Raw genomic sequence first — 6,267 nt, 5'->3', positions numbered from 1 at the left:
TAATAAACTGTGCCAAGGCGGCGCCAATTTGCTTCATCCTGCTCCACTGCTAACTGCTTCCACCAACAAGCTTTGAGCAACTTTGCTTTGCTTGACGGTGACGTTTTGCACGCTACTACGTCAGTTGCTGTTTTATTTCGTTTTAGCCAAAACCGAAAAATATACATATTCATATACTCGTAATTAGATACAAATGTGTGTATCTACGAGATACTTTACACAAAATATAACGGCTTTTTGCTCATCGCATGAGTGACTCGCAATAAATTCTTATCTGCGAGTGTATCACATGCTACCAGCACTACTGACACATCATAATTTTGTTAACAAATTTTATGAAGAGAAAAATAAATCAAAACAAAGCAAAAAAAAATATATTAATAAATAAATATACAAATAAAACTAATATAAAAATTTCAATAAATATTTTAATTTTGTTTAAATTTTTAAAATAACTTCGATCTGAAATTTTGCTGATCAAATTTTAAAAGCAAAAATAATTCTCGACCAACCTCTTCATAATATGGCAGGAATCTTATTTAAACCATCTATTTAGTATTTATTAAGTAATAGAAAATACATTTTTATATACTTGAGTTTAATTATTTCATACAAACATTTTTCTAATGGTGATATATAATCACAAACTTACGAGAATTTAGTAATTCCACGCAAAGTATTTTGATAATAGAATCAAGTCCTTTTTTCTGTATTGGTTGCGTTGTCAATAACAGACGTGTTAACTATTAGGACGCCGTGATGATTTGTTTGTGTTTATCGAACGAAAGTGCAAGACATTGGTATGTTCACTAATTTTTTGGACATCAAAATGTTAATATAGAAAGTTTATATAATATAAAATTTTTTTTTAAACCCAAAATTAACTGTAAAATTCAAATTGTTAAGACACGAGTCCATAAATGATGAAATTATGAGAAACACACATAACAATATACTTGCTTATAAATGAATTGATTTCAAAGAGAATGGAAATCCATTGCTATTTTGTAATTGAAGAATTTCCCTTAGAGAAACTATTAGAAAAATAGGACTGCTTTACAACTTCAGCAAATTAATTTTAATGAATGTTTGGGATATAGAACAAATGCCAAAAAATACGTCCTGTAACTGTTTTGCAATAGAGAAATTATTTGAAGACAGATCAATGAGGAAATAGGATCGCAATACGATCTAAGTAAATTGATAATTATGAATACTTGTGATAAGAGAGCCAGGTTTTATAACATCACTTTAATGCTGTAATCCTATTCTCAAAATATGACACCTTATGTGTTTTTTTTTTGTTTAAAAAGACAGAATCCAGATCAAAATATAATCCTTAGCATTATTCCAATATTATTCCTTAAACTGAAAACTACGATACCACAAGTATATAATATCAAAAACAGATTACTTTCAAGAGAATATAATAATTATTGAGAATTAAACTAAAATGTATTCCTTGTATCCTTGGTCATCATGTATAATGATCATTATTTTAAACAAACATGTTGCAAAACTGATTAGTTTTATATCATTTTCATTTGATATTTCAACTGATGTTCGGTCACCTATTTAGTGGTGGTATACTTGTTCTTCAGCAGCCATTATAGGCCCTCTACTATCTTTCATTAAAGCTATCGGTTTTGGAAAAACATTTTAATCCGACTAAGGGACACAATAGCTCTTTTAGGTCGCAGTGTGCCATCCCTTTTCCATAATAATAGACATTATCTTTAAATCTCTAATTATAGTTTTTATGTTATATGTTATAGGACGCATAATTTATTATATTATAATAGTAAGAAAAAAAATATTTACCTTCTAATAGGCAATAATAGCTCTTTGAAAAGAGCTTTTTGAACATTTTTATGAAATATTTCATAACAAAAAATTAACTCTATCGGTACGGGTATTAATATATTTGAAACTCTATAAATAATTATTAAAAATTATATACTTAAATGAATGTATAGAAATGTATAATTTTATAAATAGATTAATTGAGTCAAATCAATTTCACAATTTTTATGTTTACTTCAAATTACATGGTGACTTTTTTAAAATACTGAAATAAAATTTTTAGTCAATGAATTTCATGAATAAAATTGAATTTAGTATGAAATATATTGATATATCTGATAAGGGGTTGAATGAAATTATCAGCACTTCCAAAGGTACCAAATTTTTAATAATATTGTTTTTATTTTGAGAAATAAAAGTTTTTATCAAATGGCGTGTGGCGCCAAAAAATCGAATGATAGCAAAATAATGCAATAAATGCTTCCCACTTTATATTTCATTTTTAAATACTTAAGTGCTTTCCACTTGCAAAAAATAAATACATTGGCATATTTTCTGAAGTCCAAACAGCTATTGCAGTGATTAATTGAGTCATTTTTTTATCATACTATGATTATAACCAATATTTCTAGGAATTTATAAAAAGAAACCTGGTATGCTACATGAAATTGATTATTTTATCATAATATTTGTAATTGATTTTAAGAAAACATTTGTTATAAAAAATTAATTTACTATTATGGAAAATGTGCAAACACTAATATAATGTACACATATATGCTTGATAACCTTTACTACTCGATATGTATTTCTCAGAACGCTATCAACCGGGAGGTACATTATATCGATACTATATCGCATATATATTACATTTATCATATATGGATTGATAATATATGAAATGACATTTACTGAAATGTTAATCTTCTTTATATTAGCATATTTTTAAGATTTAAGCGTATTTATTATTATAAAGGTATGCAATATTCAACATATTTTAATAATAGGCGAGTCATTGATATATAACATTTGCCACAATTTAAATAAAATTCATAATTATTATTCGAAATATCACATGTAACACTGTTAAAAATAATAAATAATATTTAATTAAAAATACAATTTATTAATTGGACTGGAACTAATAAATATTTTAAAAATTAATAAAAGGCGTTTGAAATATTTAATATTGAATTCTAGAAATAATGAAGTTATTCGTAACTAAACTTCCATAGTAATATATGTATTAGCAATACCTTAGAATGTTATTAAGCGTTAAAAATCGATCGCATTTTAAGATCAGTTAGTTAATAGAACCTTATATGCAATTGCAAATCTTTTCAAGCTCAATATCTTCTCATACTTGCACATAACATATAATAACTAAACCTTAGTAACAACCAATCTTAATTTGGAAAATAAACTCTAAGTACTTAAAATGATATGGCACATCCAATCGCAAGATCGCAAGATCTTACAAAAAATGTACATGAAGTGAATGGCTTATTTTGAATTCACCACATATAATGTTGCAATAGAACAATTTACAAAAGATTCAAACTTTATAAAATACTTCAATTCCCCTGCATAATATAGTTAAATCACTTAGAGTCAATAGCAAATAAGGATCATGTGATATAGAATGTCTCGTAGCACGACAAAATTGCCACTTTCGGACTATGACGAAAATGCATGTCACATCAATATTGCGAATTACTTATTTTTACTACTTTTTAGTTGAGCCTAAATTTAAAAGAAAATTTATATATGCTCACTTTCAATTTGCCACCAAAAATAATCAGGAAGAAAAAACTCATCGAGACTGTAAAAATGTTAATTTATTATTATATTTTCTTATAATAATTCTTGACAGTACCTACAAAATTATACGTCTTTTCTTAATATCGGTAAGTGTAATAATCTATTATCGGTTTATAAAATAGGCTGTGTTGCTTGCTGCCATACATATTTTCTTCAAAACGTATTAAAATTGTAGTAATTTTCTCCGAAAAGGTACAAATTCTGACATTTATTACTGGACAACACTACTTTGCCCAAGTACCGAAGCACAAATAGCCCGACTCTCATGCCGAAATTTGAACCGACATGTTGTTTTTTCTCTCATTCTCAATTTTATAATTTACATTGAAAACAACAACAATTTTACTCATACCGTGCCCGAGATACTCTACATAACATGGTCCTAAGCGTTTCATTAGAATGTGTATTCGCAAAATTAGAAGACGAAGGACTCAAAGAAGACGGTTTGCAGTAGTTCACAACGATTTAAATCTAATAACATTAAAAGAAACAACTAGAGATGCTTCGAATGAAAAGCGATGGAGAGTAGAAGTGGTTGGAGAATGCACTGATCCATTTTAAAATATAATGCCAAGAAAGATGTAACCTATTTAAGGAAACCCTAAGCCACTCTGTTGTGTAATGCCAAGAAAGATATAACTTAAGGAAAGCTTGATCCACTCTGCTCTGTAATGTTAAAAAAATATTAATTTAGGAAGTATATAATTATGACGTAGATTAAAGACGTAGAAATATTATTTAAATGGAATCTATGCTTTTAGTGAGAGAAAAAATAAAAATTTTCAATAATTTGCTTTTTAATTACTAATTTTATAAAACATGTTCTATGTTTAATTACTAGAAAAATCACAATTCTAATTATTTTTATACCTTTATTATAGAAAGTTTATTATTTTTAAGTTTTAACCTATAATTTTCTATACTTCGAAAATTTGTTTAAATACTAGTATGTATATTATGTTTGTTTAATGAATTTAATTTTCCATGAATTGTTCAGCGTCACTTCTCCCAATGCATATTTTTAATTATTTTAATGATATTGAAAATGATTGATCAGATATTTTATGATTGATTGATTAATCGCAACATTAATATAATATCATTTGGTATAAAATAGAAAAAGTGCAATTTTACTGTCTGGGTCTTTTCATACTTGGCTAAGGTATAATTAAAGTTATAGCATGGTTATAAAATTCATTATGACTAAATAATTACATTGGAAGTGGCAGTAATGTCTGAACACTTACAATAATTAAAAAATCAATTTAAATTCCATATATTTATACATATAGACATAAATAGATGCATATATATATATATATATGCACTTACACATTTTAAATACCATAATGCATTTGTTCTTAAAACAATTTAAGAAAATTAGCTATTTTTCTACTGAGTGCTTATTCGAGAGTTCACAATTTGTTACTTGCCGTCATGTGTGCATTTCAAATGTGCAACAATAAAATATTTCAACCGATTCTCAAACAAGCAAAAATATAAAAATATTGTCAACAGTGAAAATAGTAGAAAATTTTAACAAAAGTAAAAACAGTTTGGAAAAATGAAATGATTTCCTATGATGTTTACATTGCGTGCAACGAGCTGAAAATTTCAGTTTGAAATAAGAGGGGATACATAATGTAATTTCAGCAACAAATTCCCAAAGGATAACATCGATGCATGCAGGACCAACAGTTGCGGAGTTGAAAATTAATTGAATTTTCATCAAAAATTCGATACCAAAAACAATATATTTTAAATAATTATTCAATATTATTTTAAATATTCAATTTTTATACATGTCTAATAAAACAGTTTTTATATAATACCATTTAGACTTTAAGTAAGCCACATAACAATAACAACAACACTTTGTAAACGCTTTCTCTATGTTCATTCCAATCTAACAATTTTAAACATTATTCCTAATCACCGAAAATATTGTAAATAACCTTGAAAATATATTATACATACCGCAAATTATTGCCATTTAAGTCCAGAACTGTTAACCAATTATTGATTAAACTAGTGGCGTATACAAATTTGGAACTTTAGGGTTAATATCCCATCTAAAAAAATTTAAAACTTTTAATCAAATGATCTTATAAAAATATTGAGTCACTATTCAAAACTATACCCTTAAGTACCCATAACCATAAACTTCCAGCTTTGTATACGCCACTAATTTAATCAGTTATTGGTTAACAGTTCTGGATTTAAATAGCAATGTATATAAAATACATATTTTCTGAGTTAATTATAATATTTTCGGTTATGAGGAATATTGTTTAACATTGTTACATACCTCAAATAATTTATACATCAACTATGTTATGTTTCTACAATGTAGCATTTCTAAGCTTTAGCCAAGGAGTTCAGTCGTCTTAAATAATCTACTCAACTATTATTTTATATGGGCCTTAAACGAATTCCACTTAAATTTATCACTGTTAAGTTAAATGCTACAATCATCTTAAATAATTCATACAATAACGATCTTATATTGGTCTTAAACTTTTTCACTACAACCGTTAACTTAATACTTCAACTTTATACTTAGTCTTAGTACACTTTTGTGTAGGAAACAATGTCTAATTAAAAAATTCGAATATTTCCTAAGACCACTGATAATGAATACTT

This window comes from Teleopsis dalmanni, chromosome 1 (assembly GCF_002237135.1).
Source record: "Teleopsis dalmanni isolate 2A chromosome 1, ASM223713v2, whole genome shotgun sequence".
Classification (NCBI taxonomy): Eukaryota; Metazoa; Arthropoda; class Insecta; order Diptera; family Diopsidae; genus Teleopsis; species Teleopsis dalmanni.
This window is presented reverse-complemented; position numbering follows the sequence as displayed.